We start from the raw sequence: 25,984 nt of genomic DNA, 5'->3' as shown, positions 1-25,984 counted from the left end.
ATAGAAAAGTTCCTTCCCATGATACTGTGGAACAACAAGGCAAGTCACCCACAGCTGCAGTGAAGGGAGGCGGGAGATTAAGAAGGGTTAAGGTTGGCCTTTTTTTTTGTCTTCTTGTTGATGTGGCTTGATTTCACCAAATTAGGAAAGGACAAGGTGGAGACAGGGGGCTAGGAAAGGAGAAGAGTAGGAAGCGGGGTGGGTAAGGGAAGCAGTCAGTCCCCACCATTGCTAGTCCAAGGGGAACCCAGAGATGCATGAGATGGGCCTGGATTTCAAGGAGTTCCAAATTCAGTTAGGAAGACAAAAATCCCTTAATATGAAAACATAAACACATATGATAAATCCCCAGGTAAAAACAAAAGATGTGGCGGGGTGTTGGCTGTGGGCAGCTGTAGCTGGGAAAGCTTCCTGGCATAGAAGGCCTGGATGGGATCTGGATAGGTGATGAGGAGACGAGGGGGTTCTACATTGGAGACTAGGCAAGAGCTAGGCAGCTGAGGCAGGACCGAGAAGGCATGTTGACTAGAGACCTGGTGACATGTGCCACCATGTGAAAGGGATAGGACAGTAAAATAGAAAAATTTGGGCTTTGGGGCCAAGAGGACTTGTTCTTCCACTTACTAGGTGTCCTAGGACCTCAGTTTTATCACCTCTAAAATGAGGATGTTGGAAGGATGAAAAAAAATAATATGGATAAAGCACTGACCATTACTGGAGCATCATAAGTGCTTAGAAAGTGATATAAAATTGTATTATATTACTACTTCTGGAAATAGAAGCACAGTGTAGTAAGGAGAGAATAGGAGAATGATAACATAAAAAACAAGTTGGGGTTTCCAGAGATTAAAATGTTCAAATAAGAAAGGTACTATAAAAGGGGTGATAAAAATGAAGGAATGGATCAGAGCAGGGCTACCTAAAGTGTGGTCCATGGATCAGCATCCCCAGCATCACTTTGGGAGCTTGTAAGAATTACAGACATTTGACTCCACCCCAGAACTACTTAGTCAGAATTTCCGGGTGTGGAGCTCAGAAATCTACATGTTAAGAATATCCCCAACCCTAAAGTTTCAAAGTCCTGGGCTGGAGGAATCAGAAAAATTTCTTGGCCAAGAGATTAGCTCCAAGTATATACACCTGATTCCAGTTAGGTTTGACCTCAAAGTTAGTCTTTTCACAAGTACATGAAGGTTATTTATGAAGAGAACCTTAGAGATTCTGCATGGAAAGTAAAACCATGGAAAAGGATTAAGATTGACGATAGTCACAGAATATGGGTACAGTAAGTGGGATAAGGTTGTGTCAGTTTATGTCAGTTCAATTATATTTTGCTGGTAATAAAGTTACAAATTTTGGAATTGTGAATGATGTTGATTCATTTAAGCCACAAAACAACCCTATGTGATAGGTACTCTTGTCATCCCCTTTGTGTAGATGAGAAAAGTGAGGCATGGTGAGGTTTCCAAGGTTACATGCTAGTATGTGGCAGAGCCAGGATTTGAACCCAGGTGGTGAGGCTCCAGAATCCATGCTTTTAGCTGCTAGACTATGCTGCTTTCCCCCCCACCATAACTTATTTAACTACTCCCTTACTATTGGACATATAGGTTGTTTCTAGTATTTCACTTTTGTTTTTTAAAAAAAATTTTTTTTAATTTACATTTATATATTTTTGAGAAACAGAGTGAGACAAAGCATGAGCAGGGGAGGGGCAGCGAGAGAAGGAGACACAGAGTCTCAAGCAGGCTCCAGGCTCTGAGCAAGTGGTCAGCACAGAGCCTGATGCGGGGCTCGAACCCACGAACTGTGAGATCATGACCTGAGCTGAAGTCGGACGCTCAACCGACTGAGCCACTGAGGCACCCCTACTATTTCACTTTCATAAATAAACACTGTGAAGAACATCTTCAGATATAAATCTTTAATTCCTGATGACTTCTGTAGGACAGAGTCTCAGAACTGAAATCCTTGATCAAGGGCCACAATTTTAAGGCAATTGTTTTCCAGATAATGTTACAAGGATAGCCATTTCATCCCACTCCACCAGCATTATATTTAAAGTCTTACTTAGTATTCTTGATAAACAAACTGGCATACCATTAAAAAAAAATTCTTATTCCTTTTATTCAGGTAAAGTTAAAATATTTTTATATGTTCACCAACCTTGTACTTTTCCTTATTTGAAAACTGTTAAATCCTTTGCCCACTTTTTTGAAACCACAGTTTTAGTGTTCTTCCTATTCAATTCTGTGAGCTCTTTAAGATACCAAAACTTAGGGGCGCCTGGGTGGCTCAGTCAGTTGAGTGTCTGACTTCAGCTCAGGTCATGATCTCACAATTTCTGGGTTCGAGCCCCATGTTGGGCTCTGTACTGACACCTCAGAGCCTACAGCCTGCTTCAGGTTCTGTCTCTGTCTCTCTCTATCTAACCCCTCTGCTTGCACTCTGTCTCCCTCTCTCTCTCTCCCCGAAAAATAAACAATAAACATTAAAAAAAATTTTTTTAAATAAGATACCGAAACTTAACCTTTTGACATAATTGGTACAATTTGTTTTAGTTTATTTTCCTTTTAATTTAGTTATGACTTTTATAGATAAGTATTTTTAAATGTTTATGTAATAAAATCTATCAGTATTTTTCCTTCATGATTCTCTGCTACTTTTACACTTAAAAAAAACAAAAGAATTTCCTCATTCCCATAAAATATCCTCTGTTTTCCTCCCCACACCCCCCAAAAAGAAACTTTCCAAACTTCAAGTTTAACTTGAAGTTACAATTTGATGGAGTATATTTACAGTAAGAAGTTCATTTCTTCAGAAGGCTAAAAGAGCTATCTCTGTGTGTTCACTTTTGCTGTTGGTTATCCTTTGAATTCCATGAAACCTGCATAAGATCAAGAGACAGCCAGATAGTGGGAAGGGTAGAGAGCTGGAAATAAATGAAGTCCGGAGTGTTAATCTACTCTGTCATTTATAGTCACGTTTTCTCAGGCAAGTTATTCCACCTTTCAGTGTCCTCACTTGAGAAATGGCGATGATGATACCTGTTCATTTCCCTTATTTATCTCTTGGGATGTTCTGAGGATCGTGAGTTAATATTAGGAAAGTAGACTGGTTTAGCGGTCTACAGTACTGAGATTTGTTCATTCATTCAGCTCTTCCAATGCACTAGTCACCAAGCTGGATTCTGGGGTTTTAACACCGAGTAAGACATGCTGTCTGTAGTTGATGAGGTTGAACAATGTGTATTGGCTCATTTAAATCTTTTAACAACCAATAAGTGGGCAAAATGAGGTGGGTGAAATGGGTGAAGGGGGTTAAAATGTACAAACTTCCAGTTATAAAATAAGTCATGGGGATGTAATGTATAGCATGGTGACTGTATTGCATATTTGAAAGTTGCTGAGAGTATATCTTAGTTCTCATCACAAGGAAAAAATGTAACTATGTATGGTGATGGATGTTAACTAGATTTATTGTGGTAATCATTCTGCAGTATATACAAATACCAAATCATTATGTTGTATATCTGAAACTAATATGTATCAATTGTAAGTCAATAAAAAAATAATCAATGAAGTGGGTAATATTAATAATCCCAGCTTATGGATAAAGAAACTGGAGAACAGAGAGAGTAAATAACTTGCCCAAGGTTACACACTTGTAAGTTGTAGAGCTGGGACACAGGCCCAGGCAGTCTAACTCCAAAGCCCAGACTTTAAACCACCATGCTGTGCTGCCTCTCAAAAGATGATGGTGAAAATTAGATGATAATTGCAGAGTGAAACTTTATTTGGAATATTTTCATTTTTAAGACTACAGAAAGAGAAGACCATTTGGCCTCCTCACTACTTTTATCTCTTGGTTTCTCCATTGACAAATAGCACAAAAGGGCTCTCTTGGACAGGGCCTTGGGGCATAGGGAGGAACAGACCAGGATCCTGACTTGAAGGAACTCATGATCTGATGAACCAGGGGTCTGAAGCTGTGGTAGAGAACCTCAGTCCGAAGGTTCCCTTCTCAGTGGCTTTCTCTGATCAGCTGGCAATCCCCCCCCCCCACACACACACCTTTGCCTACCCATCCTCTTCTGCAAGGGCCACCAGACTGGAGATCTGGGTATCAAGGCTGGACTGAGTGTGTAGTGCTAACTTAATGCCTGACATGCAGTTGGAGCTCAACCAATGTTTATTGAACTAAACTAAATGCTTATGTCAAATTATAGAATATTTAGAAGGACTAAATGGAGGATATGATAATTTTTTTCAACCATTAACTTCTGTTAGGAAAAAAACAACATTCTTTCTAAGGACAAACAGATCATAATTATTATTGAGGGTTGGGGGAAATGGTTACAATATTTTTGAGCCTGCTTCTCTCTTTCTACATGAAAAACAAGAAATAAATAAGAAACTTGCTTGTTAGGAATGCCGAACAACAAAAAACATGGGAAAAAGAAGTCAAATCATTTCATTTTTCTTACTATTAGTAATTTTTCTTGTATGTACGTGAAAGACTTGTTGAAAGAATAGCTAAAATTAGTCTTCTCTCCGCGGGTATCATATTACCTTTGTCCCCATCATACTGATAAGCATTCCCCGAGGGTGGAGGAAAACAGATTTCCACCCCAGTTCCCAGGGGAAAAAAATCAATTATGGATGAGAAACACATAAAAGCCAATTAATTCAGGTTACTTAACCTAAGAAATCTTGATTCTTCCTGCTTTTTCAGTGTAAAAAAAGATTTCAGACAGGAGCTGAGCCAAAGGATACAGACCAGTTAAACAGCTACCTGGTAGGCATTGTGTTAAACACTTTCCATTTATAGTTCATTTAAACCTCACAACCACCCTTTGAAGGAGACACTACCTCAGTTTTACAGATACCCAAAGGAATATCTACCAGTAAAAACTGAGGCTCAGAGAGGTGAGATGTGTTGCCCAAAGTCACAGAGATTGGAAAATCCACTTTTATCCAAACTCTCTGTCTCTGGCAGAGGCAGACCTTATTTTTTCTCATTTCACACTTTACCACCTAACTCATTGGCCCTGCCTAATTATAATGTCTGTTCATTTCTGCGGCTTCAAGTAATTATAAAATTGTTCAGGCAAGTGAATCCAACATTCAGTCAGCATTTCCTAGGATCCAGACTTGGGGGAAACAGGCATAAAGTTCCCAGCAACTTTTCAGCAAACACTATCACACATATCTGGATTATTTTCCATCTTAGGAACAGATGATGTGGTTACCAAGACTACCTTGCATTATAAAATAGGGAGCATCTCAATCCTCTCATTCTCACTAGCTTTGATAGAGGCACCTCAGCCTGTGCATATTGGATTCTGAGAGAGCATTTGAGAAAAAATTCAATCAGGCTGGTGTCAGGCAAGAATAGAAACAAAACTACAAGGCATGAGTGCTTGTTGTACGTGCCACTTTATGACAGTGGCAAATGGATGAAGTCTACTGTTCACTCACCTTGAACGAAAAGCCTCCCAGAGATGAGAGAGATAATGGATTTTATTTGTTATGGATCAACTAAGCCTTCCCAATACTATTTTACGTTGTGACATAGAAGTTGTCACGGAGTCTTCTCAGTTACAAAGACAGCTTTTTTTGGTACCAATCATTAAGTCCTCTGCTAACACAGAAGCACTTCCTAGATACCTGATCCCTAGTCCCGGTTGACACGTGGCTTCCTTTCCTTTATCCTAAAATCACTTAGATGACAGAACCAAAATATGACAGAGCAGAATCCCACTCCCCACAAGTAATGAGTAATTGAGTTTTGTGGAGTTTACCTTGCAGACATCTCTAGCATTGGTTCCTTTTCTCCATGGCCACTGCTATGGCCACCATGGTTCAGGCTATCCTCATCATCATCTGAATGGTTATAATTTCTGTAAGTGGTTTCTCTGTTCCAAACTTGCCCCCCTTTAATTCAGCATCCATATACAGCCAGGATGATTATGATCTAACCCAAAACGCTCATTAAGTCTACTTAAAACCCTACAGTGGCTTCCTTTGCATTAGGATAAATAATAATAATAATAATAATAATAATAATAATAATAATAATAAAAGCCAATATTAACTATATGCATAATCTTGCCACGTACCACATAACTTATCATTTCTTGCAGGAACCTAATAAAGGGAGGTACAACCTTCACTGCTATTACTTATTGAGGTCAAGTTACTTAACCAAGGCTCCACATCTAGAAAGTGGCAGAGCCATGACTCAAACCTGGGTTTGTATCATTTCAGATGCATATTTTAACCACCAAGTTATCCATGTGATGGCATGCAGGTTCTCTGTCACCTGGCCTACCCACCACTCCAGCCTTGTCTCTTCATGAGTCCCTCTTTGCTCCTAATGCCTCAGGTCTTTGAGCTGCTTACAGGTCCTGGACCTTGACATGCTATTTCACACCTCTGGTTTTGCACATAAATCCCTTCTCTATAATGCCCTCTTCCCTTTGTTTATCTTGTGGAGTGTCTCATCTTTCAAGATTCATCTCAAGTGTTAACTCCTCCATGAACCTTTCCTCAGCCCCTCCTCTCCTTGGTAGAATTGACTACTCCATTCCCTGTGTATCACTGTACCTTAATTATGCTTTCATTATGGCAACCACAACACTTTCCTATCCTTCCATGGACAAATGATTCCCTCCTCTTAGATTTCTATGAATTCCTTATATGCTGAGACCATGTCTTACTAATCCGTTTTATCTATAGTATCTAGCCCAGTGCTTGGCTTACAGAAATTTAACTGCAAATATTGTTGAATGAATGAAAATACTTGTTTGTACATGAAGTATGCTGCTTGGTCAGAGCACCCCATGCCAATACATTGTGAGATTTATATTGCTTTTATTTACAGCATCAGTGTAATTAGTAACTTTTTTTCTTTACTGAGGGACTGAATATAAAACTCTGAAGAAGTACATGCAGCTTTATGATAACTAAACATTTTGACATCCTCCCAATTAGAGCAGAAGATAGGAGTGGAGAGAAGATATTGTAGTCTACCTACCACACTTATTTTTACTTGAGAAAGTACTGGGAAAATGATAACAATGAGTTGTCACTGTACAAGCCAAATTTGGTATGGCAGTTACATACCTATCTGCCTGTACAATGGGAAATATTCATATTTGAACCACAATGCACATATTTTATTATGCATAATAAAATAAACTAATAAAATGAAATTAATTTGAAATTTAATTTAAAAGCAAGAATGACAGCAATGGAAAGCCATGACCAACTCAAGACGGCATAAATTATGTTGTGTGAACAAGGAATATCTCCCCAAATTCCAGAAATGCCAGTTCTACATGTCTACACATGCCACATGGAAAACACTACATGGCAGCCAGACTTCTTGATTACTAACTCACTAGCAGCCAAATGCAATGTCTAGCCGATACATTCTGGTCCCATCTCAAAACCATATATCTCCAATATTTCCACCTACTCTTGAATCTCAGCTCAAGGGAAACTTCCTTGAGAAAGCCTTCCTTGGTCTTTGCAGTAAAGTCTGTATACACCCTCAATGAACTAACATTCTTTTCTTTAGGGAGCTTATTTTAGTTTATAAAAATATATTTAATAGTTTGTTATTTTACTAACAGTTGCCTCCCCAAAGCATCTATAAGCTCCAGGAGATCAGAGATCTTGACTGGTTTTTTCACCACTTTTCCCCCAGTTGCTGACACATAGCCAGGCACTCTTATAAACATTATGAATGAATGAATGAATGAATGAATGAATAGAATGATTCCTTCACCTCTTATTCATTGTCCAGTTCTCTGAAGAATTATACCTGATTCCTTGGGAAATACAAATCAAAACCATGATGAGATACTACCTCACACCTGTCAGAATGGCTAAAATCAACAACATAGGAAACAATAGATGTTGGCGAGGATGTGGAGAAAGGGGAAACCTCTGACACTGTTGATGGGAATGCAAACTGGTGCAGCCGCTCTAGAAAACATTACAGAGGTTCCTCAAAAAGTTACAAATAGAACTACCCTACTCTCCAGCAATTGCACTACTAGGTATTTACCCAAAGGATAAAAAAATACAGATACGAAGCGGTACATACACCCCAATGTTTAAAGCAGTATTATCAACAATAAACTATGGAAAGAGCCCAAATGTCCATTGACTCATGAATGGATAAAGATGATGTGGTATGTATATACAATGGAATATTTTTTTAAATGTGTATTTATTTATTTTGAGAGAGAGTGAGAGAGCATGAGTGGGGAAGGGGCAGAGACAGAGGGGGAGAGAGAGAATCCCAAGCAAGCTTGTGCTGACAGTGCAGAGCCCGACGCAGGGCTCAATCTCATGAACCTCAAGATCATGACCTGAGCCAAAACCAGTGTTGGATGCTCAACCAACTGAGTCCCCCACGTGCCCCTACAATGGAATATTAGCCATCAAAAAATGAGATCTTGCCATTTGCAACTGCATGGATGGAGCTAGAGTGTATGATGGTAAGCAAAATAAGTCAGTCAGAGAAAGACAAATATCATATGATTTCACTTGTATGTGGAATTTAAGAAACAAAACAGATGAACATGTGGGAGGGGAAAAAAGGGAGAGGGAAACAAACCATAAGAGACTCTTAGAGCAAACTGAGGGTTGACGGAGAGAGGTGGATGGGGAAAGGGCTAAACGGGTGATGGGCATTAAGGAGGGCTGTTGTTATGATGAGTACTGGGTGTCGTATGTTAAGTGATGAATCATTGAATTCTTGAAACCAGTATTGCACTCTATGTTAACTAATAGAATTTAAATAAAAATTTGAGAAGAAAAAAACCACAAAGATTCCTTATGAGACTCAAGCTGGTACTCAATTCATTCCTCCTCATTGTTTCCTTACCCTACGACAAGGATCAGTCATTATTTTCTAATCCATTCTCCTCTCAACCTCCATTCAAAAAGGCTTCTTAGAAAGGGCAGTTTCTAACCAACCTGAACTTTCTGACATGTGTGGGATCCAGGTCTAGGTCATGTAACATGAAAAAAGTGAACAAAATAAAGGAAAATGTAGTGACTTGGAGTACCTATTAGGTTATTTTAAACACTCTGCATAATTCCTAAAAAACTTATTATTTCATTAAAAATAATTTAAACCACTTATATTTTCTCATATAGATAAAAAGGGGTTTATTTGCTGATTTTTTCCATTTCTCAATATATTTTGGCCTTGCATAGTAAAAGCCTTGGAACAGAGTTGATTGTGCTGATTGTTGGCAGAAATAAGCCACATGTGTGGTCTTTTAGCAGAATTATCTGATGATTGTTCCTAAATGACAGGGCCCTGTGCTCCAGGATTCTTTTCCACTCAAGAGTCTTGGCCTACTCCTCCCTTCCTACTTCTCTGTTGCCCTCTAACTCTTCTACATCTTTCCCTCCTGGTGGTCTGCCACAAAGCTATGTCCCTGAGCCCCTTTACAAGTATAAAACACCTATTTTCTGAGATTCTTACGGAGGAAGAATACGATGCCTGCCACTCTGTTGGTCCTGGGTGGAGAAGGGACAGGCAATGTAAAAGTGTAATTGGCCAAGTTCTGCTTTCTGGAATTCCTGGAAATCTAGTGCATTTTAGGAAACAGCCTTCATTAATTCCCCTCAGTACCAGACTCTACTTAAATTACACTTGGAAAGACTAGTTTAAGGGAAAGAACAGATAGTATAGTACTCATCATGGATTCTTCCCGAATGCTGGGACAGTTAAGGAAAGTAAATGAAATGTCATGGTAGTGGGCTCCCTACCCCAAGGGCCAGCCCAGTGAAAGATTCTGAAGACAGCAGGGGTGGTGCCAGTTGGGAACACTGGAGATTATGGGGTGTGGGCAGTGGCAATGATGTCATTTTCCTGTGGTACTTTCATTAGGCAGGAGGTAGGATAAAGAATCAAGGGGCACCTGGGTGGCTCAGTCGGTTAGGTGGCCGACTTCGGCTCAGGTCATGATCTCTCGGTCCGTGAGTTGGAGACTCCGCGTCGGGCTCTAGGCTGACGGCTCAGAGCCTGGAGCCTGTTTCAGATTCTGTGTCTCCCTCTCTCTCTCTGACCCTCCCCTGTTCATGCTCTGTCTCTCTCTGTCTCAGAAATAAATAAACGTTAAAAAAAAAAATTTAAAAAAAAGAATCAAAAGGAGGGGACAGGGCAAGAGAGAAAGGATATGAGTAAAAACAATGAGCTATAGATACAAATGCTGGTATAAATATTATCTCTAGAAGATTAACTTTTGCACTGTTTGATTTTAAAAATCGGGTGCCTGCGTGGCACTCTTGATTTCAGCTGAGGTCATGATCTCCAGTTGCTGAGATCAAGCCCCTTCTCAGGCTGTAGGCTGACAGCACAGGAGCCTGCTTGGGATTCTTTCTTTCCCTCTCACTCACCCTCTCTCTCTGCCCCTCCCCACCTCTCAAAATAAATAAACCTTAAAAAACCCATGCTCATGTGTTATCTGTTGAAATTATCTCTTAAAAATAGTTTTAAAAATAATAAAAAACCGCATCTGGTTCTTTTTGCTCTTTTTTCCTTTGTGCTCAAGACACCTGGAGGCTTGGGCCAAGGAAGATGGGTGCTGACACTGGCCCTCCCTTAAATATCCGAAGACACTACTAGAAAGCTGTCTGTTGCCTTGTTAACATACACGGAAAGGTGTGTGTTCTTTCTGACCGCGCCACAGGCAGAAACAAGGCGCAGGCACCAGACACTAACCACAGTCCGTGTCTTGGCGCGCACTTCGTTCATCAGAGAGGGCGACCCCCAGCTCCTTCTGGGGGTAACTGAACAGTCTGGTCCTGTGCCCAGGAAGTCTTTTTGGTCTTGTAGCCTGGCCCTGACTTTCCCGCACAGACCCGCACCCGGTGTTCCCGGGGCTGAGGTGCTCCCGCGTGCGCCCTTCCTTTGGTTCCTGGGCCCTTGCGGTCCCTGGACCCCGCCACTGCCCGCCCTGCGTTGGGGTGCTTTCCGGCCCACCCTCCTCCCCGACCTTGGTCCTACCTGCCGCCCTGGCCCGTGCTCCCTCACCAGGGGCAGCGCCGGCCCGTCAGCTGTGGGTCTACACGAGAAAGGGCTGGAGGTTGAGCTCAGGACGCCACGCGGGCCCAGCTCCCGATGCCAAGGTCACAGTCTCGGAGAGGCGCCAGCTGTCCGGTCCGGCCACAGCAGCCCCCCCACCCCCCACCCCCCGCGCCGACCCTCTGGGCAGCTGCCGCGGCCCGGGCCTCGGAACTCCGCCCCTCTCCGCTCCCCGCCCGCCTGCCCCCTCGGGGTCCCAGACTGCGGAGCCCGGCTCCCTTCGGAGCCCACTTGCCGGCTGCTCTGTTATCTTGCACTCCTGGCAGCCCCAGCACCCTCAGCGTCTTCCGCGTCCACATGGAGCTGCGCTGACTCCTCTGGAGCCCAGCGCCGAGGGCGCGTCTTTTCTCTCCCGGGGGCCACTCGTTGGGTCTGGTTCCCGGGGACCGGGCGCCCCACGCTCGGGTCCTCTCCAGTCCTCTCAGCGCTGGGAATTCCTGGACCCTAGATCCTGCTCCTGCAGTCTGAGAGAACCCCTTCCTTCCTTCTTGGAAATGGAAAGAGGCTTAAGACGGTGGGGGCTTACGACTCCACCAACGTTCTCCGTGCCAAGAGTGGGAAACTTTTTTTTTTGATAAAAGGCCAGAGAGTTAGAGTAAAATAAATATAAAACCCATGCTCAAACTCTTACTCATTCTGCAAGACTCAGGTCATGCGCTGCCTACGCAGGGAGACTTTCTCGGTGCTCGCAAACAGCTCCCTCCTCTCTTCTGTCCACTCTCCGCGCCAAAGGGCTCCCAGTCCTCCTCGGCCAGAAGCAGTCACCGCTGGCGTGTCATTTCCTGTACGGAACAGACCCTGCGCTCCTTGAAGACGGGGACCCACCTGCCTTGATCATCCCAGTCCCCATCCTCTGGCATGACGCCCGCCGCCTGTCAGGCGCTAGAATACTTTTTGAAAAAGGGGAAAATTAATTTATTTTGTAGAAACCCAGTTTTTTTCTTTTTACCCTCAAACAACATGTACTCCTTTGGGTGAGCAGCTTGCTGGTGTCTGTAAAGAGCCACAAAAATTATTATCCCTTTGATGCAGTAATTTCATTTTTGGGGAAATTTCCAGAACAAAATAATGTTCATGGGCAGATGATCATAGCAAGATTATTTTTTTAAACATAAGATAATAGCAGTAAAAAAAACACTAAGGCAAACAAACAAAGCAAACTGTCAACAATAGGAAATTGGTTAAATAAATTATGGGAGGGTAACTTAATGAGATATTACACAATCTTTAAAAATGAAAAACATCAGGGCAGAGTGCTCAAAATGTTTTTTAGAACAAGAGGGAGTATTTATTTTTAAAGCAAAAAAAAAAAGAAAAAAAAAAGAAAAAAGAAACCTAAAAGAAAATATGAAGTAACATGATGATGAAGTGTTTGCAAAATAACATTAAGCCATAAGAGTGAAAAGTTGCATAGTTACTAAGCTTAACAACTTTAAGTAACAATGCAGATTTCTCCTCTGTATTTCCATTTTCTTGCTTCAGAGGAGCATAGACTCACATCTGGACTCTCAAATACATCCTTATCAGACCCCAGTTCTGCCCATTGACTTACTTCCCTTCCAATGCAGCACAAGGAGACGTAAACAAATGTTCCAACACCAGGATAGAGTGAAGAGAAGAATCTAGTTAATAAAAATAACTTGTTGTGATGAACACTGGGTGTTATATGTTAGTGATGAATCACTGAATTCTACTCCTGAAACCAACATTGCACTGTACATTAACTAAAATTTAAAAAATAGTAATAAATGCCAAGTCCTCCCTCAGGCCCAAACACCCAGCAATACAAATTCACAGTGGGGGATTTGGTTCAGTAGCGGTAGGTATTAAAATGTCCTAACGACTGTACAACCTAGTCAGTGCCAAAAGGCTGAATTAATTCAACTCCAAAACTGAATGATGCTGCAGCCTTAGGCCGAATTAATTCTTCTCAGGGATTAGCTTATACCTGGGCATAATGTTCAAATGCCTTTGATTAAGAAAGTTTCACTCTGAAGAGCTATTATTACATTTTAAAGATGAAGAAACTGAAGCTTACAGGAGTTAGGAGGTGGTGGAAACATGACCAGCCAAGGTGTTTGACCATTTTGCCCGTGGGTCTCAGTGCATACATCTCCCACTAGAGGTACAGTAGATGGTTTTGAGTGGTACACGGTTGATGACGTTAAATAACTAGATCATGTGGTGAAAAAATTTATGTCTTTTTCAGTTCTCTTAATTCTATGGATTATGTCTGGGAAGAACTATCATTTTTGTGATTCTTTGTCTTTACACCTCTCTACCACTTGCTAATCTGTTTTAACAAAGAGAAAGCCTGCCTCGGGCTCAGCACCTTTGCTAGGCAACAGTTCCTAAGTAGAATTTAATATCATCACTTTCTCTTCCTTCTGATATTATTCCTTACACTATTAATTTCTAATTGATACAGGCTTTCCACTTACAAGGTGATGTAGTTTCCATTTAAGGTCAATTTACTTGCGTAAGAAAATGGGGTAATTTTCAAAGAAAGATATTAAAGGAAGAAGAAGACCAGTGATATTTGGATATAGTAGAAATGGCAACATAATGAAGGTGGGACACAGATGCCTGACATTTAGGAAATACTGCCTCACACTCCATTATGACCAGTGGATGGAAGGTATGGTGGGGCATGTTTCAGTTGAAAATGAGTGGATACTCGAAAAGAATGTGTATTCTTTTCTAAATTCTAAATAATTCTAATTTCTGCTGCTTTAGGGTGAAATGCTCTGAATGTATCTGTTAGGTCCATGTGATCCAGTGTGTCACAAAGCCATTGTTTCCTTGTTGATCTTCTGCTTAGATGATCCGTCCATTGTTGTAAGTGGGGTGTTAAAGTCCCATTCTATTATTGTATTGAGTTTCTTTAAGTTTGTTATTAATTGACTTATATATTTGGCTATTCCTACATTGGGGGCATAAATATTTGCAGTTGTTCAGTCTTCTTGTTGGATAGCCCCCTATATTATGATATAGTGCCCTTCTTCATCTCTTACTACAGTCTTTGATTTAAAATCTAGTTTGTCTGATGTAAGTATGGCTACTCCATCTTTTAATGTCCATTAGCATGAAAAATAGTTCACCCCCTCACTTTCAATCTGGAGGTATCTTTGGGTCTAAAATGAGTCTTTTACAGGCAGCATATCAACGGGTCTTGTTTTTTATCCATTTTGATACCCTATGTCTTTTGATTGGAGCATTTCAAGCTGTATTACAAAGCTTTACTCATCAATACAGTATGATACTGGCACAAAAACAGACACATAGATCAGTGGAACAATATAGAGAACCCAGAAATGGACCCACTACTATATGGTCAACTGACCTTTGACAAAACAGGAAAGAATATCCAATGGAAAAGAGACAGTCTATTTAGCAATTGGTGCTGGGAGAACTGGACAGAAACATGTAGAAGAATGAAACTAGACCACTTTCTTACACCATACACAAAAACAAACTCAAAATGGATGAAAGACCTAAATGTGAGACAGGAAATTATCAAAATCCTAGAGGAGAACATAGGCAGCAACCTCTTTGACCTCAGCTGCATCAACTTCTTACTAGACATGTCTCTAGAGGCAAGGGAAACAAAACAAAAAATGAACAATTGGGACTTCATCAAGGTAAAAATCTTGTTCACAGTGAAGAAAACAATCAACAAAACTGAAAAACAACCAACAGAATGGGAGAAGATATTTGCAAATGACATATCTGATAAAGTGCTAGTATCCAAAATCTATAAAGAATTATCAAATTCAACACCTCAAAAACAAACAATCCAGTGAAGAAATGGGCAGAAGAAATGAACAGACACTTCTCCAAAGGAGACATGCAAATAGCTAACAGACACATGAAAAAATGCTCAACATTACTCATCATCAGGAAAATACAAGTCAAAACCACAATGAGATACCACCTCACAGCTGTCAGAATGGCTAAAATAACAACTCAGGCAACAACAGATGTTGGTGAAGATGTGAAGAAAGGGGAACCCTTTTACACTGTTGGTGGGAATGCATACTGGTACAGCTACTCTGGAAAACAGTGTGGAGGTTCCTCAGAAAGTTAAAGATAGAACTACCCTATGACCCAGCAATTACACTAATAGGTGTTTATCCAAAGGATAAACAAATACTGATTTGAAGGGACACATGCACCCCAATGTGTATAGCAGCACTATCAACAATAGCCAAATTATGGAAAGAGCCCGAATGTCCGTTGACTGATGAATGTATAAAGAGGTGGTGTACACACACACACACACACACACACACACACACACACACACACAGGAATATTACTCAGCCATCAAAAAGAATGAAATCTTGCCATTTGCAACAACATGGGTGGAACTAGAGGGTATTATGCTAAGTGAAATTAGAGAAAGATAAATGCAATATGATTTCACTCATATGTGGAATTTAAGAACCAAAACAGATCATATAGAGGAAGGGAAGGAAAAATAAAATAAGATAAAAACACAGAGAGGCAAACCAAAAGAGACTGTTAACTATAGAGAACAAACTGAGGGTTGCTGGAGGGGAGTTGGGTGGGGGATAGGCTAGATGGGTGATGGGCATTAGGAAGGGCACTTGTGATGAGCACTGGGTGTTATATGTAAGCCATAAATCATTAAATTCTACTCCTGAAATCAATACTGCACTATATGTTAACTAACTTGAATTTAAATAAAATCTTGGAAAGAAAATAAATTAATGGCAACTCTCTGACAATCAGAGCTGTCTGGGAGGATTTGAAAGGGCTGCCTTAGAGGTATTTACCACATTCCCTTCCCTCCAAGGATTGAAGCAGAGGTTAGGTGCCTGCTTGTCACTAATGATACCATGGGAGGTCACACACTAGATAAGCTATAAGCTTTGAAGTTCCTGCCAACCAGGAGAATCTGAGATTCTTGACATCAAACTTCCCAGGGAGCTGACCACTGGAGAGACCGCATTTTGAAGTAAATTACATTAACTGCCCTGAGGAAAAATCCCAAGAAGGGTTTCAAATAAGCTTAGAGCAACAGCAGCACCAGTGTGACAATTGTATTATATATAGAACAGTAGCAGATTATTCTCAAGGTAGTTGCTTTGAAAGAGATAACATTTGGGGCTATTGAAACTGTTAAGGTGTTTGCTTACAATTCAATCATTTTCTCTATAATTACACTTTCTTCTGGTGTAGCCTCTATTCATAACCATCCCTGAGGGCTGGGAGGACAAGGCTGTTCTTCCTTCTTTCAAATATCAGCATCTCTCAGCCTCAGGCTTCATTTTGTGTGGTGTCTGCTTACCCCAAAACAGCTGCCCCTGCTGTTCATTTTAACCCATTTTGACCAGTATAAAAATGCATGTGTGGTGAAAAAGGTACAGAGCAGATAAAAAGTTACTTTGGTGTGGGAAATTTACTTTGCGACTGCATGGCCTAAAAATTCATGATGTACAGGATCATGATCTGACTGCCTTAAAGCTCCATAATGTTTGGCACATGCAATATCTTAGAGGTCACCCAGCCCATTGCTTCTAAGGATCTTACACAGCAGGTAAACTAGAAGGAGACAAACATTCAGGTGGAATGAGTAAACTACCTATGCTAGAATAACTGCTCTCAGGGAAGCTCATTCAACAGACAGATCTTTAGGTTAGAAAGTTCTTTCCTGAGGCATCCCTGGAAGGACTCTTTCCCTCACATTCCATATCCAATTCATCTGCAAGTCATGCTGGCTCAGATTTCAAAATAGAGCCAGAATCAACCTCTTGTCTCCACTTCCACCACCACCAGCCTCATCCAAGGCAGCATCTCCTAGAAAACTTTCTAACTGTTCCTGCATCCACCCTTGCCTCTCTGCAATCTATTCTTCCCATAGCAACGGGATCGATACATTTGGAATAACTTGGATTATGTCATTTCTATGTTCAAAACCCTGTCTGTAATAGCTTCTTATTTCACTCGGACTAAAATCCAGTAAAACGCATTGTTCATAAAGGCCAGCATCATCTGGCTATTTCCCTGATCTCATCTCCTATCTCCCTCACTTCTTTTGCTCTCCATTCAATGTTACCTTTCCAGAAATGCATTCCTCTGGGATTCATATCACCATAGTGTAGCCCCTCTTTCACCCCACTCCATCACTATTTCTTTATTCTTCTTTACCATTTTTTAGGGTGTTGCAAACTTTATTTATGGCTTGAAAGCAATAAAGTTGGGGGTAGGTGATAGGGTCAGAGAAGTTAGAGCAAATTGCACACAGAAAACAACTTAAAAATGAATATGTAATACTCTGTTCTTTAAAAACATGTAGGAATCCAGCTGCCATGAATTTCTCATTGGCTCTCTTTCCTCCTGGGTTCCAACTTTCCTGTCTCATTGCTAGAGGGTGTTTTCACACTCTCATCTTTAGCCCCTGTCCTCTTTTCATCCTGATCCCTCTCAAGATGCTCTAAGAAACTCAAATAGGGCCTAATCATTTTCTTTTTGTTTTAATTAATAAATTTTATTGAAGTAGAACACATGTTTAGAAATATGTACAATTTGATCGGCACTTGTACTTTTTTCCATTGTCCTGATTTATAAAACCATAGATTATTTATATTTATATCAGTGGAATCATTCAGTAGATACTCTTTTGTATCTATTTTTTTTTCATTCAACAACTTGTGAGATTCAACCATATTGTGTAGTAACTTGCTCCTTTTAATTGCTGTAGAATATTCTGTATATATCACAATTTATTGATCATTTTACTTGATGAGCATTTGAGTTGTTTTCAGTTTTGAGCTATAATGAATAATGCTGCCATGAATGGTTGTTGGTGTACATGTGCTTGAATTTCTGTTGGGCAATATATCTGAGTAGAATTACTGGGTTAATAAGATAAATAAGAACTCTCGGGGAACCTGTGTGACTCACTGGGTTGAATGTCTGACTTTGACTCAGGTCATGATTTCATGGTCCGTGAGTTCCAACCCCACACCAGTCTCGCTGAGGTCAGCACAGAGCCCAGTTCAGATCCTCTGTCCCCCTCTCTCTGCCCCTCCCTGACTTGTACTCTTTCAAAAATAACTAAACATAAAAAAAAGATAAATAAGAACTCTCATTTACTACTGGTGGAAATAGAAATTAGTATGACCACTTTTGAAAAATCTTTGGCAATATCTTCTAGTGTTAAACACATGCATACCTTTTATATTCTAGGTTCTTTGTCAATTGTTGATATTAAAAATATTTTTTCCAATTCTGTAGTTTGCATTTTCACTCTCTTAATAGTGTCTTTTTATGGACAGAAGTTCTTATTTTTAATATAGTCCAATTAACTATCTTTTCCTTTATGGTTAGTGTGTTTTTATCCTGCTTAAGAAAGCTTTGTGGACATCAAGTCATGAATATATTCTGCAGTGTTCTCTTCTGGAAGCCTTATGTTTTCCTTTTACTTTAAGATATATAATCCTCCTGGAATTGATTTTTCTATGGTCAACTTTCATTTTTTTCCCAATGAATATCCAATTGACTTGGCACCATTAATAAAAAAGATAAACATTTTTATTCTGTGTGTCATCTTTGTCATAAAATACCCAATTATGTGTGGGTCTGTTTCTGGACTCTCTATTGTGTCCTATTATGTCTTTGTCCATTCTTTTGCCAAAACTCCACACTGTTTTTTTTTTTTTAATTGTGGCTTTATAGTAAGTTTTGAAATCTAGTACAGTAAGTTCTTGAACTTTATTCCTCTTTAAGATCATGTGGGCTGCTATTGGCCCTTTGCATTTCCATATACATTTTTAGAATCAGCTTGTAAACACACACACACACACACACACACACGTCTGGATTTTTTACTGAGATTACATTGAATATATAGATCAATTTTGAAGAAAATTGATATCTCATAGTTAGGCTTGTAATCTGTAAACATGACATATTCTCCCGTTCAGTTAAGTCTTCTTTAATTTCTCTCACTAATAATTTATAGTTTTTTGTGTATAAGTTTTTTGCACATATTTTGCTAGATTTATTCCTAGGTATTTGATGCTTTTTTGATACAATTGTATTTGGCATAATTTTAAAATTTCATTCTTAATTGTTTGTTGCTGACACTTTGCTGTATTTCTCTTCTTAGGATACATCATCCCCCATCACCTGTCACTTATGTGTTATTGTATATCTCTCTTACAAAATGAGAATACAAATTTTGTCCATTTTGATTACTGCTTTATTCCCAGTGCCTCAAACAGTTCCCAGTACATAAGAGATTCCATAAATATTTGTTGACTTGAATTGACTTATATTGAACTGAAATCTTCCTGCAGTTCATCCTTCCTTCCTCTAGAACAATACAGAATAAGTCTCTTTCTTGTTGTACATGCTGGTTTTTCTACTGTTCCACAGCAGCACTTCCTTCCCACAGCCAAGTGCTTTAGTTCCTTCAGCAGTTCCTCAAAGGCAGGTTTTTAGAGACTCTATCATCATATTGCCTTCATTCCTTAGTATGAACTCTGGTTTGCCAATATTCCCTTTCAATCTGGGCTCCCAGACTGATTTGACTGATGCCTATGGTAAATTTGGAATATTACTTGCCTGAGATGGCTCATTTTTATTTGCTCTGTCGCAATATTGATGCACAGTGAGATTGTGGTCAAGCAATATCCCGAGCCTGTATTTTTGAAATAAAATTCAGTTATCTTAACATAAATGTAGAACTTTTGCCAAAGGTAATTATACCTTCAAACTAAAAAAGTTTAAACATCAAGATCCTTCATTTGTATAGCTCCTGTGAATCTGCACAGGGATGCTGGGGGTTAAATAAAAGGACCTAAATAAAGCTGTAGTGATTTCTTTATCACACTAATAAATACTCACTGTATTTTTTGTATTCATAATGTTGCATTTTTTAATTTAAAAATTAATTTCATTTTATTAATTTTTCCATTTTATCAAGATAAAATTGACATAATATTGTATGAGTTTTAGGTGTATGTAAATATGAAGTGATATATGTATATTATCATGAAATGACCACCTCAATAAGATTAGTTAACATCTATCACCATACATATCTATAAATTTTTTTTTCTTGTGATGAGAGCTTTTAAGATCTGATCTCCTCACAACTTTCAAATAATGTAGTGCAATATTGTTAACTGTAGTGACCATGCTGTGCATTACATCCTCAGAACTTATTTATTTTCTAATTGGAAGCTTGTAACTTTTTGATCGTTTTTGCCCATTTCACCCTGTCCTGCCTCTGGCAACCACCAATCTGTTCTCGGTATCTATGAGTTTGGCAGGGGGCAGGTTTTGGTGAGCTTCTCCCCCTAGATTCCATATATAAATGAGATCATACAGTATTTGTCTTTCTCTGATTTACTTCACTTAGCATAATGGTCTCAGGGCTCATCCATATTGTCACAAATTTCAGAATTTCTTCTTTTTGTGGCTGAATAACATTCCATTTTATACATATACTACATCTTTATGCATTTTTTTGTTGATGGACACTTAGATTGTTTCCATGTCTCGGCTATTGTAAATAATGCTGCAGTGAACATGGGGGTGCAGATATCTTTTTAAGATAGTAATTTAATTTCCTTTGGATACATACACAGAAATGGAATTGCTGGATTATATGATAGTTCTATTTTTCAATTTTTGAGGAACCTCCATCTGGTTTTCCATAGCAGCTACACTTGGGAAATGCCCTTTTCTCTACAACCTCACCAACACTTATTATCTCCTGTCTTTTTGGTAATAGCCATTCTAACAGGTGTGAGGTGATATGTCATTGTGGATTTGAAATGCATTTTTCTGATGATTAGTGGTGTTCCTGTTGGCTATATGTATGTTTTTTTTGGAAAAATTCAGGCCTATTCAGGTTGTCTTATCTGAAATTGTATTGTACACCTGAAACTAATATAATGTTTTATGTTAATTATACCTCAGTAGAGAATGAGAGAAAGAGAACAGCTAGAGAAAAGCAACCCATCACATATAAGGGATCCTCAATAAGATCAAAAGTTGATAGAATTCTCAGAAGCTATAGAGGTCAGAAGGCAGAGGGATGACATACTCAAATACTGAAAGAAAAAAAAATCATCAACCAAAAGATATATTCAGCAAAATTATATTTCAGAGCCAGAGAAGAAATTAAGGTGTTCCCAGATAACAAAAAGCGAGACCTGCCCAGAAGAAATACTAAGTATATGTTGTGATGGACATTAGGTGTTATATCACTAAAGTATTTAGTCACTAAATTCTACACCTGAAACTAATATTACATTGTATGTTAACTAACTGGAATTTAAATAAAAAACTTGAAAAAAATCCTAAGTGTAGTCCTTTAGGTTCAAATGAAAGGACACTAAACAGTAACTCAAATCCACATGAAGAAGTAAAGAGCACCAGTAAAGGTAATTACATAGATAAAAGGTATAAGTGGGTATAAGTGTAGTTTTTGTTTTTAACACTTTTTTCTCCTAATTTAAAGACAAATGCATAAATCAATGATTATAATGCTGTGTTGCTTACCTTATATGTCTAAAGATACAATTTTTATGACAATAATGGCACAAAAGATGGTGGAAGAAAAGGACCTATACCGGAGCAAAGATTCTTATACTGTTGAAATTAAGTTGGTATTAATCTGAATTAGATTATTTTCAGTTAAAATGTTAATTGCAATCTCCAGAGTAATCACTCAGAAAATTAAAAAAGTATATATAGTAAAAAAAAAACCAAAAAGGGAATTAAGATGGTATGCTAGAAAGCCTCCCTTTCATCTAAAAGAAGGTAGTAATGGAGGAATAGAGGAATGAAAAGACCTAAGATACATATAAAATAGCAAAAAGGCAAACATAAGTCCTATCTTTGCAGTAATTTAATTAAATGTAAATGGATTTAACACTTCAATCAAAAGGCAGAAATTGGAAAAATGGATAAAACATATGATCCAACCTTTATGTTGTGACAAGAGACATATTTTTTTCTGTTTGTTTGAGTTGACACACAATGTTACATTAGTTTTAGGTGTACAACAGTGATCTGACAAATTTATACATTATGCTATGTTCACCACAAGTATAGCTACCATCTGTCCTGTTATATTGCTATTACAGTATTATTGACTGGTCCTTGCTCTGCCTTTTATTCCCATGACTTGCTCATTCAATGACTGGAGGCCTATTCCTCCCTCACACCTGTTTGGCCCAAACCCCCACATCCCTCCCCCTCTGGCAACCATCAGTTTGTTGACAAGAGACATACTTCATTATTTATTTATTTATTTATTTATTTAAATATGAAATTTATTGTCAAATTGGTTTCCATACAACACCCAGTGCTCATCCCAAAAGGTGCCCTCCTCAATGTCCATCACCCATTTTCCCCTCCCTCTCACCCCCATCAACCCTCAGTTTATTCTCAGTTTTTAAGAGTCTGACAAGAGACATACTTCAGATTCAAAGATACAAATAGGTTAAAATAAATAATGGAAAAAGATATACAATGTAAATAGTATCCAAAAGAGAACTAGAGCAACTATCTTAATATTAGACAAAATACATCTTAAGACAAAAATTATTATTAAGGACAAAATACGTCTTTTTTTTAGTGGTAAACGGTTTAATTCATCAGAAAGATATAACAATTGTACACATACACATACATAACAAGAGATTTTCAAGATCCATGAAGAAATAAAAGAATGAAAGGAAAAATATAATTTTAACAGTGATAGTTGGGGACTTCAATACCCCACTTTTATCAATGAATAGAACAACTAGGAAGAAAATCAAAAAGAAAATAGAAAACTTGAACAACAGTGTAAATCAATTAGACCTAAACAGACACCCATAGAATATTCTACCCCAAGATAGCAGAATACACATTCTTTCAAGTACAAATGGAACATTCTTCAGGATAAACTATGCTATAGACTGCATGTCTGTGTCTCCCCCAAATTCATATGTTGGAACATAATCCCCAGTGTGATAGTATTTGGAGGTGGGGCTTTTGACAGGTGATTAGGGCTCTGAACTTATAAATGTGATTAGTGTCCTCATGAAAGAGGCCCAGAGAACTCCTTTGCCTCCTTCTCCCTATGTGAGGACACAGCAAAAAGACACTTGCCTGTGAAGAAGGAAGTGGGTCGTTACTAGACACTGAAACTACTAGAGCCTTGATCTTGGACTTCCCAGCCTACAGAACTGTGAGAAATAAATTTCTGTTGTTTACAAGTTGCCAAGTTTATGGTAGTTTGTTATGGCAACCTGCGTGGACTGAGGCAGACCATATGTTAGGCCAGAAAACAAGCCTCAATTAATTTAAAGGGATTGAAATCATATGAAGTATGTTTTTTGACCACAATGGAATGAAATTAGAAATTAATTATATGAAGAAATTTGGGAATTCACAAATATATGGAAGTTAAACACACTCTGAAATAAATATGTCAAAGGAGAAATTAAAAGGTAGATTAGAGATTTTTTGAGATGAACAACATAACAAACATAAGGGACGCAGGTAAAGCAGTGCTTAGAGGAAAATTTATAGCTGGAAACATCTCTTTGGAAAAGAAAGAAAGATCTCAGATCAATAATCTAGCCTCCCAACATAAGAAACAAACAGAAAAAGATGTGAAAACTAAATACAGAGCAAACACAAGGAAGGGAAAAAGGACCTGAGTGGAAATAAGTGAAATAGATAATAAAAAACTAATAAAATCAATAAAAGAAAAATTTGGTCCTTTGTAAAGATCGATAAAATTAACAAATTTTTAGCTAGATAAACTAGATAAAAAGAATACACAAATTACTAAAATAATGAATGAAAGAGGTAGCATAACTACCAACTTTGCAGAAATAAAAATGATATAAGAGAATATTATGAAAAGGTGTATGTCAATAAATTAGAAAGCCTATATGAAATGGATAAGTTACTAGAAAGACACAAACTACCAAGAATAACTCAGGAAGAAATAGAAAATTGGAGTAGACCTGTAATAGGTAAAGAGATTTAATTAGTAACTAAAAAACTTCCTACAGGCATAATACCTTTCAGTTCCATTATGCTAAGTGAAATAAGTCAGTCAGAGAAAGACAGATATCATATGTTTTCACTCATATGTGGAACTTGAGAAACTAAACAGAAGACCATGGGGGAAGGGAAGGGGGAAAATTGTTTCAAACAGAGAGGGAGGCAAACCATAAAAGACTTTTAAATACAGAGAAAAAACTGAGGGTTGATGGGGGGTGTGTTGGCAGAGGTGGGGAAAATGGGTGATGGGCATTAAGGAGGTCACTTGTTGGGATGAGCACTGGGTGTTGTATGTAACAATGAATCACAGGAATCTACTCCCAAAACCAAGAGCACACTGTATACACTGTATGTTAGCTAACTTGACAATAAATTATATTAAAACAAAAACAAAAACAAAAAAACTTCTTACAGGAAAATGTCCAGGCCCAAATGGCTTCACAGGTTAATTGTACCAAACATTTAAAAAAGAATTCATACCAAGTCTTCACAGACTCTTCCCAAACAGAAGATGAGGAAACACTTTTCAACTCATTTTATGAAGCTACTATTACTCTGATACCAGAAGCATTCAAAGACATCATAAGAAAACTACAGCTCAGTATCCCTCATGAATATAAAAACAAAATCTTCAACAAAATACTAGCAAACCAATCCAACATATACAAAAGATTATATACCATGAACAATTGGATTTATCCCAGTCATACAGGGCTGGTTTAGCATCTGAAAATCATTTATTGTAATATGCCATATTATTAAAAAAAGGAACAAAAACTGCATTCTCATGGCAACAGATGTAGAAAAAGCATTTGACAAAACCCAACTCAATTTCATTAAGATAGAAACACTGAACAAACTAGGAATAGAAGAGAACTTCCTTAACCTGACAAAGAGCATTTTTGAAATATCCACAACTATCATCATACATAAAAATGAAAGACTGGTTCTTTAGATAAGGAACAAGATGAGTATGTCTGTTCTCACCATTTATATTCAACATTGTTCTGGTGGGTTTAGTGAGGGCATTTAGGCAAGAAAAATAAATTTTAAAAAGTCCAGGTTGGAAAGAAAGAAGTAAAACTATCTTATGACATGATCTTATATATAAAAACAAAACTAAGAAACCTACAAAAATTATAAGAATGAATAAATGAGTTCAGCAAGTGGCAGAATACACAATAAATATGCAAAATCAAGTGCATTTCTATACACCAACGATGAACAATCCAAAAATGAAAGTAAGAAAAAATTCCATTTTCTGATAGGATCAAAAAAAAGAGAAATACTTAGCAATAAATTTCAGCAAAACAAGTATACTCTGAAAGTAACAAAACATAGTTGAAAAAAAGTGAAAGAAAACCTCAATACAAGGAAAGAGACCTCATGTTCATGATTCAGAAGAGCTAATATTTTTAAGATGGTAATACTCCTCAAATTGGTCTACAGAGTCAATGTAATCCTTATCAGAATCTCAGCTGACTACAGAAATTGATGAGTTGATTCTCAAATTCATATGGAATTGCAAGGCAATTAGAATAGTCAAAACAGTTTTGAAAAAGAACAGGGGTGCCTGGGTGGCTCAAATGGTTAAGTGTCCGACTGGAGCTGAGATCATGATCTCACAGTTTGTGGGTTCAAGCCCCACATCAGGATCTGTGCTTACAGCTCAGAGCTTGGAGCCTGCTTCGGATTCTGTGCCTCACTCTCTCTCCGCCTCTCATCTGCTTGCACTCTTGTTTTTGTCTCTCAACAATAAATAAACAAAATAAATAAAAAAGAAATTAAAAAAAAAGGAACAAAGTTGAGGACTCACATTTCC

At 38.5% G+C, this 25,984-nt stretch overlaps 2 protein-coding genes across 5 annotated transcripts in view; one reads left to right on the top strand and one right to left on the bottom strand.

The window, feature by feature from the left end:
* CASR (calcium sensing receptor) overlaps nt 1–12,041 on the bottom strand; it is an 80,437-nt gene extending 68,396 nt beyond the window's left edge. Inside the window, exon 1 of one of the 3 annotated variants that reach the window (XM_053220927.1) lies at nt 11,747–12,041. The gene's annotated coding sequence lies outside the window, so the exon portion shown is untranslated. Of the gene's footprint in view, nt 1–11,037; nt 11,225–11,746 lie in introns of those variants that run through there. The other 2 variants (XM_027060985.2, XM_027060984.2) reach the window with 2 other exon arrangements.
* ILDR1 (immunoglobulin like domain containing receptor 1) overlaps nt 1–25,984 on the top strand; it is a 290,612-nt gene that overhangs the window by 119,719 nt on the left and 144,909 nt on the right. The gene's annotated exons all lie outside the window — the stretch shown is intronic.

Source organism: Acinonyx jubatus, chromosome C2 (genome assembly GCF_027475565.1).
Source record: "Acinonyx jubatus isolate Ajub_Pintada_27869175 chromosome C2, VMU_Ajub_asm_v1.0, whole genome shotgun sequence".
Taxonomy (NCBI): Eukaryota; Metazoa; Chordata; class Mammalia; order Carnivora; family Felidae; genus Acinonyx; species Acinonyx jubatus.
The sequence above is the reverse complement of the archived record's forward strand: the minus strand, read 5'-3'. Positions and strand labels throughout refer to the sequence as shown.